Source organism: Prionailurus viverrinus, chromosome D2 (genome assembly GCF_022837055.1).
Source record: "Prionailurus viverrinus isolate Anna chromosome D2, UM_Priviv_1.0, whole genome shotgun sequence".
Lineage (NCBI taxonomy): Eukaryota > Metazoa > Chordata > Mammalia > Carnivora > Felidae > Prionailurus > Prionailurus viverrinus.
Window position 1 is genome coordinate 6,526,713 of NC_062571.1, and position 13,873 is coordinate 6,540,585.

The window sequence follows — 13,873 nt, forward strand, 5'->3', positions numbered from 1 at the left end:
AACTGGCTCTCCAGGCATAGACAACCCCGGTGTGTTGTACTGGTGTGTACGTGAACACTCCCGCCACGGTTGATTTCAGGCCCCCCCGAGGAAAACACTGGAAGTATATACAGCTGGCGCCAACGCACCAATGTGAACTTTCCTTACCCCACCGTTGTCATGACACAAACCACCTTCTAAGCCCTGAATGAGACATTTCGTAAGCATAGTCTAAGATAACAATGTTGTCCCTGGAGCTAGGGAGGCAATGGGGAGCAGGAATTGAGACTGGATATTCCAGACGGCTGCCGAAACCATATCCAACGGGTACACACTGCTGTGTTCTGTATCACAAATACACTTTGCTGTTTTCCTTTCTGTTAGCTGCTCCTCCCAGACCAGGCCAGTCTGCAAGAGCAACAAAGACATGTGGGTAGCAGTTAAGAAAAACAATACAGAAAACAGTTGCAGAAGATTCTCGGAGGGCCTCAGGGACCTCATTTCTTGGCAGGATCCTAAGAAGCTCGTCAGCAGACATTCAAATTCTCCTTCACGGTCATCAGCGCTATTCTCTGCACTGCCCTCTTGTGGCCTCACCGCCTGCCAGAATCTAGTGATGGATGACTAACCCCTGACCACCTTCTTCCTCCTTCTCGAGCGTCGTAAGGTCACCGAAGCTGTCCTCAGTGAGGTGTGAGGAGAAGCCTCATGACCATGGACACAACAGTTTCTGGTTTCCAGTGTTCTGGAGAAATTTGGGACAGATTCCCACGTGCTAGATGGGAAAATTGGGGAGGGGGACTACTTAGAGTCACAGCCCAAGTGTCCCCCGCTGCAGGAGGTCTGGGTATCAGAGTTCTTTCCCTTTAGGGTGACCCTTGACACTCAAGTCCGGTGATAGGAAGTGGCTCTTCACCTCCTGTTTAAGAGTCTTGATCCTAAGACTGGATAACTCATTACCTCAAAGGTTTTATGAACATTTTTTTTTTTTCAAACACACCCATCCCACCCTGGTTCTGCTAGAACTTCTGAAACCTGCCCTGAGAGACGACGGTCCGGATTAGCCTGGTTCCCTCTCAATGATGCATTTGCGCTAGAGATCTGATGAGCTCTCCATTTCTCTCATCTACCGTTGACCTTGGAGCGGGAGTAGAAAGAAGGGGCACTCCTTTCTGTGAGAGGAAGAGAAAGGAGGAGGAGGCTGGCGACATTCTCCCTGCAGAAGGCTTTGAAAGGTGCCCATTTGGAAGAACGTGTAAAACCAGCTACCGATGTCTGTTCTTTAGCCAATGAGACAAGCCTTCTAGGTGTCACCTCACATCACAAACGGTTTCCTTTTGGCAAAGGGGACGGGGTTGGGGGCCACGCCTCTCCTCAGCCTCCTACCGAGGATCCGGTGAGCCCCCAGCTGGAGCTCATGGCTTAACCCATTTCTTCCTCTCACACTTTACACACTCCTCCATTCTGGTACCTACGGTTTCATGAGTGTCTCTCTCTCTCCACTGGAAGCTTTGGTGTCAGAGCCCATCCTATTTCTCTCCCTGTGACCAGCACCACATTTACACACAGGATCCCAATTTTACAAACGAAGCAAGTGAGGCTCCAGGTATTTTGAAGAGCCAGTAAGTTACGCACGTGGGACTCGAATTCACATCCTTTTCACTCCAGCTGCAGTGACATCACCCTGATCATCAATGCCACAGATGTCAGTTATTGGTGGCTGATGTGGCCGTGACAAAACAGAGATGGGCTGAGGACTGAATCAACCACGCCTCTGCAATGTGGCCTCCGTAGAAACCCAAAAAGGACGGGCTTCTAGGGTCTAGGTTGGGAGACACGTGGAGATTCGCTGCAATGGTGTCCCTGGAGAGGGCGGGGAGGCTCTGGGCCCCTTCCTCATACCTGCCTGGCCCTATGTATTTTTTCTATCTGGCTGTTCCTGAATTATACCCTTTTATAATAAACTGGTCATCTAGCTTAAAAAAAATAAAAAGATTAGAGATGGAATGAGATCCCAACAGGCTTTGCTTATGTCCCTATATCCTTGGAAATTCCACCAAGTCCGAGTTTTTGAGGATAGTTCCAATCCACTCAGAATTTCAGACATTCTTCAACGGCTCATATAAAGAAGAGTCATCCAAAAGAATGGGAAGGCCGGGATGACCAAGTTGAGCAGACTCATTACAAGAAGAGGGGAGGGGAAGGAAAAATTAGATACACAGAGGGAGACCACACCATAAGAGACTCTTAAATACGGACAACACACTGAGGGTTGCTGGGGGTGGGGGAAACGGGGGACGGGCATGGAGGACGGCACCTGTTGGGATGAACACCGGGGGTCGTATGTAAGCGATGAACCACGGGCATCTACTCCCGAGGCCAAGACGACACCGTATGGTAGCTAAGTTGACAATTCAACAACAACAACAACAGAATTGGGATTCGAAAAGTTATCTCAGGTCACCCTACGTATCTGAGCCAGGAGGCCTCAGGCTGTGAGCCAGAAAATCCTGAGATCCTGCAGCTATGTGGTAAATCTGAAGAAGTTTGCTTCTGAAGACTAAGGATTCGAATCTCACTGTCGAAAACGGGGTAGGAAAGTGAGTTCCCGCCGCTTGACTTCCCCGATTCGGCACACAACTCTTCAGACCGAATCCAGCTCTCTGAACGCGGATCTGAAGATTCACGGAAAGGACAGCGAAAGGCCATCTTTCGAATTCCCCCTGTGATCACGACATTCAAATGACCTGAGCGCACACAGCCCTGGAATGCACACAGAATTAAGAAAAGCCGCCTTTGCGAGGGAAACGCACGGGGAGAGGAAGCATCTCTCCCCTCTCCCCCCCCCCACCCCTGTCCCTTATTTTAATAAGTCATATTATTCAGGAGGCTAATAAACATCTGTTTCTTCTCAGTGTCAAGGGAGCCTGTGTGCAAACGCCAGCAACCGTGGCTCTCTGTCCTCGGGGGAGAAAACAAAGCACCATCCATCCAAGCCCAGTTACGTACCTGCCGCGGCAGCTGGCTGTTCAGAGAGGCAGGCGGGTCCCCGTCGCGAGCCCGAGTGCCAGGGCACTTGGGTGTCCCCGGCCCCCGCTCTCATGAGCACTGCCGCTTGCTGACTCCTGGAGGCTGAATGCGCCAGCCCGGGGAAGCCAAGGCTCTCCAACTTAACTACTTGTGTGCTGACTCATGCGCCGGGCAGGACGCGCCCCAGCTGAGCCTGCTTGTGGAAAAACCCTGCCCGGGCCTCCCAAGGTCACACCTGGAGCCCGTCCCCAGGCACCCTGCGCGGACACGGCATGGGAAGGAGGCGTTCGTCTTCTCCGACATACCTGCCTCCCGCGTTTCATGTGGAAAAGGACACCCTTTCCTCCGCCGGGTCCCCTACGCCGCACTGCGAGGAGACGTCGGGGGACAAATCCACCCAGAGACGTGGGGTAGGGTCACTGTCGGCGGAGGAGTCAGGCTCCGCGCAGAGGGGCCGCCTCGCTGGTCTGGAAAGGGTGTCACTGGAGAGACTGATTACACCCAACCGCCCTGGTAGCTCAGGGCAGCAAACGCAGCAGCGTCCACACTGTGCCCGGCCAAAAAACGGAGCATCGGCTGCCTGCAGTACAGCCTGCTTTAGACTGCGTGGTTTCTGGGGCCCCCGGGGGGGAAAATCCACTCTTCCAACCTTTGGGGCCCCGGTATCGGCGGCAGGGAAGAGAAGGCAAAGACCTCTCGCGTCTGATCAGGCCCCTCAAGGGCACGACATCCCGTCCGTCCGTCGTCTCCATGACAGGTAGCACAGGTGCCCAGGATTCTGAAAACCGGGGCCGCTTTCCTAGTTCTTGTTGGGCCGCTTCCTAGAAGCCAGAGGGGCGAAGCTTGCCTCCGAGCCCAGGGCAGAGCCCTGCTTTTCTTCAGGCGCAGCACAATCCACCCCGGGGCTCATGGAGGAGTTGGCCGCAAGGCAGGGAGGAGCGAGCGGCTGGGGATGGACCGTTGAAGGCGCCCGGAGACAGCTGGACAGCCGCGCGGGGATCTGCGGCCCGACTCGGCCCAGGCCCCCTCGGCAGCCCCCTGCCTGGAGTGGCCGAGCCGCCCGCAGCGATGTCTCACCTCCTAACTGGGCCCCGAGGCTGCGGGACCTCCTGCGCCTGAAGCGCATCTACCTGGGGGACCTGCAAGCTGACGCTCGGGGAGTCACATGCGTCCGTGCACAGAGCACGGCCTGCAGGCTGAGTGTGTAATAAGACGGGCCGTGTAAGCAACAGCAGCAGTCAGTGTGCAGAACGCTGTATGCATGCCCTGTAGGGAGGGCTCCTAGCTCTCCCGCGACATCTGTGCTCGCTTCTTCCGGGCATCCTGTGCGGTCTGGAGTGGCCATTCGCTGAGGTCCGGCCACTGGGGCGTGAGCGGAAGTGACAGGCACCAACGCCGGCCTTGGGCCCCCGCGTGCTTCTCCAGGCTCCCGCGCGGTCTCGGAGGGAGATGCCCGCAGTGACCCTGGCTGTAGCAGGAAGAAGTAGGTAGAAAGCCTCTGTCAGCCTGAATGACCACACAGAGCTGCTGACCTTTGCGATTACTTTTAAATCATGGGCGGGGATGGATGCAAAGCCGAACACTTTCTTTCAAAATTCCCTTCGGGGTATGTGAGCAACACAGTTCAAACACAGCTTGTCTGCAGAGCAAAGGCTAGACTCCTTCACGGGGTATTCAAACCCACCCAGCCCGAGGCCTCTGCCCTTGACCTGGCCTTTGACATTTTCCTGGTCATGCTGGGCACCTGGGCCTCTTTATGGCTCCTAAATGCACCTGTCCTATCCATCCCTGCTCAAACTTTTATCCTCAAAATACCTTCTCACCTACTCCCCGGTTAACTGAGTCACACCTCCCTGAGTTCAAAAACAAGGCTGCAAATTCTTTGACACTCCGTCCGTGGAATAGAGGGGATCTGTGTCATCCCCCCCACCCAAGACTCGGTGGGTTTATGACTGCCCGTGATGACAACAGAGGACATGGAATCTCTGCCGTGTGACTTCTGAGGCTGGGTCACAAAAGCCTTGTGTCAATTCTCCATTTCCTGGAGCACTTGCCCTTGGATCTGTTAAAATAACAAAATCCAACTGAGTCCGTTTTTAAAGATCTTCCTGGCTTTATTCAATGATTCGTGTATTGGGCGGCACCCCAATACACACAGGAAGGGGCTTCGAGGAGCTGTGCAAAATGGATGCCTTTGATAGGCAGCAGGGAGCAGGACAAGACAGTTATGCTGGGGGGGGGTGGAGGAAGCAGGTTGGTTATTGCAAGGTTACTTTCCTTTAGGGGAGGGCAGGGGTCTCTCAGGCAGATGATTTAACTAGTGCTGATTAGGTGATTCCCGATTGACTGGTTTAAGATTCGTTTCTTGGAGCGCCAAAAATGTAATTAAGTCTGAGTTTGGTGGTGTGGGGCTTAGCATAAGCGACTCCATTTTGGACCTGTTGTCTTGTCTTTAACAGAAGCGTGGGTCGCTTCTGGAGAAGCTTCTGAAGAAGTCTGGAAATCCTGAAGCTACTATGCAGCAGGGACCACACGTAGATGCTTTGGTCACAGTTCCGAATGGTCTCCTTTCAGCTACCCGCACGGAGGCGCCAGATAGACAAGTGAATCGGGGTCAGACTCCAAAGCAGTCCGTCCACCAGCAGGATCCAATGGAGGATCACCAATGCCACACGGAGGAGCAGTGTCTCCCAGCCAAGTTCTGCCCGGATTCCTGACCCACAAAACTATCAGCCACAATCAGACACCTGTCACTTTAAGCCACTACGCTTGGAGTAGTTTGGTATGAAGCAAACATAACTGGAACGCCCTTCTTCGGGGCCCGACACACGGTCTATATTTTTCCAGAAGCTTTATCTACCGTCCTCCCCATTTAGATCTCTGGGTTGTTCGATCCTTTAGAATTCTGGTCTTGGGTTATTTCTTTTTTAATTGGGAGTTGTCCAGTCGCTCTTTGTGCCACTTTACATAATAATGAGTGAACACGTTGATCAATAAGAATACTGAGCACGTAACACGAAGCCTCCTAGAACTGTGGGGTGGACGAGCGGGAGCTGGGGAAGGCAGGTGCTCTCCACCTGGTTTCGCTCTCTCTGGGCACCAGAATCTTGACCGTAATGATCAGGTGGTATTCATCCAACCCAATATCTATTCTCACGTATCTACTGAACACCAACCGTCTGGCAACCATACTCTTTTGGACCCAAACAAAGCCCATCTTCTCATGAGACCCCCGTTCTACATGGAAGGAGACAAACAAAAAATAAATGTAATCTGGTAGGTCATGCGTGCGAAGAGGAAGAAGAAAAAGGCAGAATAAGAGGTGAGAGAATGTTGTTCTGTGTGATATAATCAAAGAAGTCCTCCGATAGCGCGACAGGCCAACAGACACCTGAAGGAAGTGGGAGAAAGAACCAGCCGTGTTTCTGCCCGAGGGAGCGCATTCCTGGAGAAAGGAAGGCCAGTGACAAAGGTCTCCCCCAAAGAGAGTGCGGTGGATGGGTTGGAGGACAAACTGGCCCGGGTGGCCTGAGCCACGAGACCAAGACTGGAGCAGTGGCAACGGGGCCAAAGTGTGCGGAGTGGACCAGCAGGCGTGGCGGGCGGGAAGGGCTCGAGGACGCTTGGCGGTGCGCTGACTTCAGTGAGAAGCAGTGAGACGCTGACGGGCAGAGCAGCCGCACGATCTGAGCCTTGGAAAGCTTTCTCGCGTACCCGTCACCCGGGTTCCTGGGTGACCACACGCTGCAGAGGGGCGGGTTGAGGAGCAGTGAGGCGGATGGAGAGGCTCCCGCCCACCCCCAAGCCAGAGGCTCGGACCAGGGGCTGGAGGCGGAGGTGACGGAAGCGGTCGGTCACAGTAAGGGTGTGTCGGAAGGTGGAGGCAACAGGATTTCCTGGCGGGCTGCGAAGGATGGGAGAGAAACAGGAGGCACGAGTGATTCCACAAGCTTCTGGGCTGGAGCACGAGGAGAGTGAGATTGGCTGGGAGCGATCCACTCTCTGCAGAGACACCAGGAGAAAATACACTGCAAATCGTGATGGGTTTCCAAGTTGACAGTTACGGACTAGCTTTGGTGCTAATTAGGGTTGGAAATCAAAGAGGTAGGCTAAAGTCATGCAAAAAAATTTTTTTAAGTGTTTTATTTATTTTTGAGAGAGAGACAGAGAGGGAGAGAGCGAGCGTGAGCCGGGGAGGGGCAGAGAAAGGGAGACACAGAGTCCGAGGCAGGCTCCAGGCTCCGAGCTGTCAGCACAGAGCCCGACGCGGGGCTCGAACTCGTGAACATGAAGATCATGACCTGAGGAGAAGCCGGAAGATCAACCGACTGAGCCATCCAGGCGCCCCAGAGGCCAAAGCCATTTTTAAAGGGACCCGTTGAAAGAAAAATGCTAATTAATTAAATAATAGTACAAATAAGGGAAAACCATGCCAACCATGGCCTGACGGACGAACTTCAAAAATACTGGTATACAGTTTAATACCCAATTAATCAAAGTATCTTTATTTTTTTATGCTTTTATTTATTTATTTATTTTGAGAGAGCGAGAAAGTGGCAGCATCCCCAGGAGGGTCCGCACGGTCAGCGCAGAGCCCGTCGTGGGGCTCGAACTCACCAACCGTGCGATCATGACCTGAGCTGAAAGCAAGAGTCCGACGCTTAAGGGACGGAGCCACCCAGGCGCCCCTCGTTCAAGTATCTTTCAAGAGAAGAAGAGCCTGGGCCATTGACTCTCTTCTGACGCGTCCAAATTTTTACTCATCTACAGTTTGCTAAATGACTTCCAGCCTCCCATGACCCCCACTACCTTTTCATTTCCACGTGGGGTCCGACTGGGGCCGTGTGTCCTGTGCCAAAAACCAGAAACAGCAGCAGTAGCTTATTCTCCTCCTGTGTTCGGATGCACTGTCCGAAGTTTGTTCTCATTGCGGTGCTCACAATTAGACTGGTTTCGAGATGACAGTGCGCCCCCCCCCGCACAGGCCACTTGCTGCCTTCATCCCGACGGGGGGCCGCGGGCCTGGAACCCAGAGTGGGGGGCGGGGGGGGGCATCTGGGTCTGCGGGGCTCCTGCGACACCGCTGACCTTCGGTGACCTTCGGTGCTTCCGCTGACAGGGCTGAGGGGGAAGCGACCCTTCCTGCTCAGGGCGGAAACCGGGAAGGCCTTATCCCGTGCCCCCCGGAACTCGAGCCCCCTTCCTGCCTGCAAGCCCTTCCCCTTCCGGCCCCGGAACAGCCCCGGCGCTTAGCTGCCGTTACTCTGATTCACGCACACCGTCCGCACCAGGCGCAAGTAGCCCCACGGCCGGAGTGACGCAGCTTGTCTCCTGGTCTCTCGCGTTTCAGCCAGCCCAGCGGAGGCCGGGGGCTGCTGTATTCCGTGGGGCTCCCCCAGCGCCCCACCGTGCCCCCAGGACGCTAGGAGGGAGACTCGGTGATGACTTTTAGCTAAAGCGACGGCTTCCCCTTGCAGGATGACGGGTGCAAGCCGCGTGGCGTTGGGAGGGAGACTATAGAGGAGAAATCCACGCGGCCGGAGTGGTGCCGGAGGAGGTGTGGGGTCGAGACAGCCCCGGGAGAGGACAGTAGGGCCTCTAATGGGGGAGTCTGCCTTCACTGTTGCGGGGGCATCCCTTAAGTGTTCGGTGGGATGCCCCGGTGAGCTCGGCGGGGCCTCCACTTGTCTTTGCACTTGTAAGTTTCATCATGCCCGATGTGGCCCATCTCCCGGGGCCGCCCTGGCGCGGGCCATGCTGCTTCTCCAGCCGGAGGCCCGCGACGCGGGTGTGTTCGGTTTGCGAAGATGATTCTGTATGCACTTTTCTGTACGTATGTCATCCTTCGGTAGAGTTTATAAAAAGACTTTTACTCCCCAAATTTTTCTAAAAGAACCTCTGATTCGGACGGACTATAATAATAAGGAACCCTATGAACTCACAGAAGGAAAAAAATTTCCTAGGAGCAAGTCTGGTCATTTTGCTGTTGTTCCCTTCTATTACTTATTTATTTTTTAAAGTTTTTTTTTTTTTTTTTTTTTTTTTTGGAATGTATTGATTTGTATTTAAAAGAAACTGTTGACAAAGATTCACCGGAAAGACTCTGAATAGGTGGGAAAACACAGCTAATACTGCTGAAACACTAAAATAATTCAGGGACATGTGGCTTATAGGTTTGGTCCTTGTAAAATTAAATTTTTTTTTAATGTTTATTTACTTTTGGGAGAGACAGAGATGGAGAGAGAGGCAGAAAGAGAGGGAGACGCAGAATCTGAAGTGGGCTCCAGGCTCTGAGCTGTCAGCACAGAGCCTGACACAGGGCTCGAACCCACAAACCGTGAGATCATGACCTGAGCCAAAGTCGGGTGCTCAACCGACTGAGCCACCCAGGCGCCCCCATTTCTTAGAAAATTCAACATACATCTACTTTCTGACCCAGCAACCCCACACCTGGGTAGTATTTACCTACGAGAGATGAAAACGTACAGACCTAAATACATGCGCACACACAAGGAAAACGTATACAAGAATATTGTAAGCTGCTTTATTCATAATAGGCACAACTTTGAAACTGTCCAGGTATCAATCCAGAGGGGAGTGGATAAACACGCTGCTGTCCATTTATTCAGTGGGATACTTGTCACTGATAAAAAGGAAGGGATTATCCACATGCACGGCAACACGGATGACTGCAAACATATTACACAGAGTGAAGTACACGGATGCAAAGAGTACACACATACACATACACATACTCGGTGGGGCGAGGTGTGTGGTGGGAAATCAGGGTAGGTACGGTAGGTGTTTGCCTCTGGGAGTCATGGTAGGGTGGGGGGCTGGCCAAGATTGACGGGGAAGAGGCAGAAAGGCCACAGTAATCGTCTCTGTCACGATAGGTGTTTGCATAAAATAGGTGCATGCATTTGTCAAAACAGCAAATATACACTTAAGATTTATGTATTTCTTCGCCTATACATTTTACCACCACCACCACAACAAACAAAACCTGGGAACAAATTTTGAGTTTTAGTGAAGTGAACACGGACGCTGAAGTATTTAGGGAGACGTGTCTGCAGTTTACTTTGAAACGCATTCAGAAAATCAGGGTAATGGGTAAGACCCATAGAGAGACAGGCAAATGGATTGATAGGTGATACAGCAAGTTAAGAAAATAACGGTGGGAGCCAGCCGGTGCCTACCTGGGTTTCTCACTGTGGGATTCTTACGAAGTTAGCGTAGACTTAAAAACTTTCCATAATAAAATATTTGTTACGGCTTGAAATACGCTGATGGGAATGCTGAATTTGCATACGTGTGTGTTTGTGTGAGTGTGACCCCTGAGATCTCACTCGCCACCTCGAGCGAGGGAACGACAGTTTGGGAAACAGAGAAGTCTGTGTTCTGGGGACCCAAGGCTCACCTGCCCTCCAGGCCCCGCCCCCAGAGGCTCTGGCCCCGCCCCCAGCGGCTCTGGTCCCGCTAGAGCTCTTCCTGCCTTCCTGGGCAGACTGGGCAGAGGGAGTGAGAAACCAGCGGGTCTCTCCAGTGAGCCCGCCTGCCTTTCCTGCTCTGACCTCCTTTAGCGGTAGGGAGATGGCCAGCAATTCCTCCTCATTTTTTGTCAGATGAAAAAGAGCTGGACCGGGGCCCTCTTCATTCCCAAGAAGGAAATGGATTTCCCAGGGCTTGCGCAAATCCGCTGTGTTTGCTGATTTTAATTGGTGATTAGACCCTGAACGTCCCAAGCCAGTTTTGACGGCCCGGATCCACAGGAAGCCAATTTGTCACAGCTCTCCAAGCGCGGCATGTGTGAAAGTGACATTTCAGATCCCTTCCCATCTAATTTTGGTGACTTTTGTTTGAATTCACACTTGGTGAATGTTAATAGTATGTGGGGGTTATGTGTGCTGAATACATTGACATTTTCCCTCCCGAAGGAAGTACCGTATTGCCATCTCTCCGCCCCCCCCCCCCCCCCCCCCCCGCAGCCCCGCAGCCCTTTCTTGCTGGTACCGAAGATTGTGCAAAAACAGGCAACAGGGCCTTCTGGCCGCGTTCCCTGCTTGGATCCCTCTGCTCAGGAACCCGGAGCCCCAGGGGAAACCTCAGCAGCAGCCATGGGCCCCAGGGTGTGGAGAGGCCGAGGCGAGCTGCAGGGCAGAGATCAAGCCCTGGGGTCATCTGGTGTCCGCTGGTGAGCACAGGAATGTGCTCCCACGTCCGGGGCTGGCGACACTTCCCGGGCAGACGTGTGCACAGCTCCTCTTCAAGCTTTGCTTTATGTGCTCGCCCCCGGAGCCTGCGGAGAAGCCCAGCCAACAGACGCCTGCAGATCCTCCGGCCGCCTCTGGTGCGCACAGAGCCTGCGGGGCTCGCTGAAGCGGCTGTGACGCTCCTGCGGCGTCAAGGAAGCTTCTGCTGCAAACACAGCATTCTCAGCTCTTACCCCTGCCGGGGGCCACCGTCACAGTCCAAGGCAGCCAGGGGTCAGAAGGCTCCGGTGACCCCGGGGACTAGCAATGAACACGCTTTCCGTAAGCCTGGCAACGACTGGATTGTGGCCTCTTGAAACCCAAAGCCGATGACTTCAGAGAAGCCTTCCAAACAAACGTTTATTTTCACAGATCATGCTTTTTCCCCAAGTGAGGTACCCTCCCCCCCCGCCCCGAAACATTCTAAAGTATCGAGGAGCATTGCTACGCGTCCCCCGTGGAAAACCCGATTCTGTGCACAAGCTCTTTATTAAAGAGACAGAGCACGAAAGACAGAGTGCTTTGGCTGAAACCCCCTTTCCGCTTCTCCCGTGCTGATAACTACTAGCAGGAAGCAATTAAAACCATCCCAGTTCCTCCAAGTGATAACACAGAGCTGGCCAGGGGAGCAGATCCCAAGCACCAGTAAATCATGGAGATACACATTTTTGTTTCATGGTGACCCTCGCTCCTCATCCGAGATAACTGTGTCCTGCTCCGTCAGAGTCGGCCTGTAACCCAGTCACCATTGTGCACACGCATCAGATGCTCAGGACGGCCCAGCAAGTCTTTTAATAAACACCCAAGACATACATGGCCTCTGTCTGCTGATAATGAATCCAGAAGTCCCGATAAAGGCCGAGTCTACGTTTGGTTCAGTATATCGTCCAGCTCTCTCCCTGGCTGGGGCCGGTCTTTCCATTGACTGGGACTTCTTCCTTGGCTCCCAGGGGCCCCATTTCCATCTCTCTCTCTCATTTTCCTCTCTATAATGCCAGGGGTTGTTTACTGAGCACAGAATTGGTACGTGTGCCTCATCATTGCCCCACATTACACCACGACACACGTAACCTGTAGTGCTGGCCTAAATGATTCACGTTCTTTCAGGAGCTGCCCTTGGTTTGTGTTTGAACATGACACACTGCATCTCCCAAGCGCGACCGCATTTTAGACTCCAACTCTTGAGAGAGGAGTCGGACAAAGCCCTTGGTGTGAAATAAAAGTAAGGACGATATTCTGGTTGAGGTTCTTGGTACAATATGGATTGGGACAGCTACAAGAATACCACTTTCTGTATTTCCTACTCATGCTGAAAAAGGCTTTGAGTAACCAAGTTAAACTAATTTGGAACTTATCTTGGTCCAAGCCAGAGAGAGAGAGAGAAGAAACTGACCAACCCAACAGAACATACTGTAAACACTTGGACATAAATGGACCAAGCATTCTGGACTGTTGGCACCCGACATTTTCTCTTAATGTTCTGAGGTTCCTCATAAGCAGCCATATTTGTTACTAACCAACGTCCTTGGCAGTTGTTTCCCAGGGACCAGCCCGGGATATGCCACAGCAGTCGGACAACTAACAACTAGAGCAGTCTAAAGAAAGAAAGAGAGGGAGAGTCATTCAGGCTACTCTGGAGTTTGGGCTTTGCTCTAGCGCCCGGCTGCATCCTAGGTCATCTGTGGGAGGGCACATCAAAGGCTCTGGCGGGTAAGCTCACATTTAAGCCACCTGCACATATGCCCTCTGTTCCCCAGTCCAGCGTTAATTATCTTCACGTTCTTCTGGACAGCTCACGTGCGCAGAGTTGGAAGTCATGACAGTGGACTCTACCAACCGTTTTAGTTTTAGTTCATTTGTTGTTAGGACACAGATTTGTATGTCCAGACATTAAGGGCACTCTAGAGATAACGGCTTAGTCACTAACTCCCAAATTTATCTGACTACAAGAGCTGGGTCACCAAGGGCTTCTAGTTTCATGTTCAAGATGGAAAAAGCTTGGGAGTCTGGTCACCATTCCTATCCCTACAACTAGAAAAGGCTGGACAAACTGAAAAACAACTTTTCTTGGAGCCATCACAGGATTGGGGTCAATGGGTCCAACCACCATGCCCGAACCTGGAGAGACAGGTGCATCCAGAGTCACAGGTGAGATCTGCTTACATGGAGCAGAAGCCGCTGAAGCCATAAATTAGAAGGAACACTTATATGGAAACTTAGATGAACTGCTGGTAGGGGGAGGGAGAGGGGTCAACAATCCACATATACATTTTGATTCCCCCAAAACTTATCGACTAACAGCCAAATGGTGACCAGAAGCCTCATCACTAACATAAACAATTGATTAACACGTACTTTGTATTCTATATACTGCATTCCTAGAATAAAGCTGGAGAAGGGCCCCTGGGTGGCTCAGTCAGTTGGCCATCTGACTCTTGGTTTCAGCTCAGGTCATGATCTTACAGTTTGTGAGTTTGAGTCCCGCATCGGGCTCTGCATTGGCAGTGCAGAGCCTGCTTGGGATTCTCTCCCTCTACCTCTCTCTCTCTCTCTCAAAATAAATAAACTTAAAAAAAATGAAGCTAGAAAAAGTAAAATATTAAGAAAATCAG

At 52.4% G+C, this 13,873-nt stretch overlaps 1 protein-coding gene across 2 annotated transcripts in view; it reads right to left on the bottom strand.

Annotated features, from left to right (window-relative positions):
- The window catches only part of ASAH2 (N-acylsphingosine amidohydrolase 2), an 89,302-nt gene extending 81,202 nt beyond the window's left edge, over positions 1-8,100 (bottom strand). Inside the window, exon 1 of one of the 2 annotated variants that reach the window (XM_047825599.1) lies at positions 7,819-8,100. The gene's annotated coding sequence lies outside the window, so the exon portion shown is untranslated. Of the gene's footprint in view, positions 1-2,988; positions 3,014-7,818 lie in introns of those variants that run through there. The other variant, XM_047825600.1, reaches the window with a different exon arrangement.
- Positions 8,101-13,873: the final 5,773 nt, after the last annotated feature.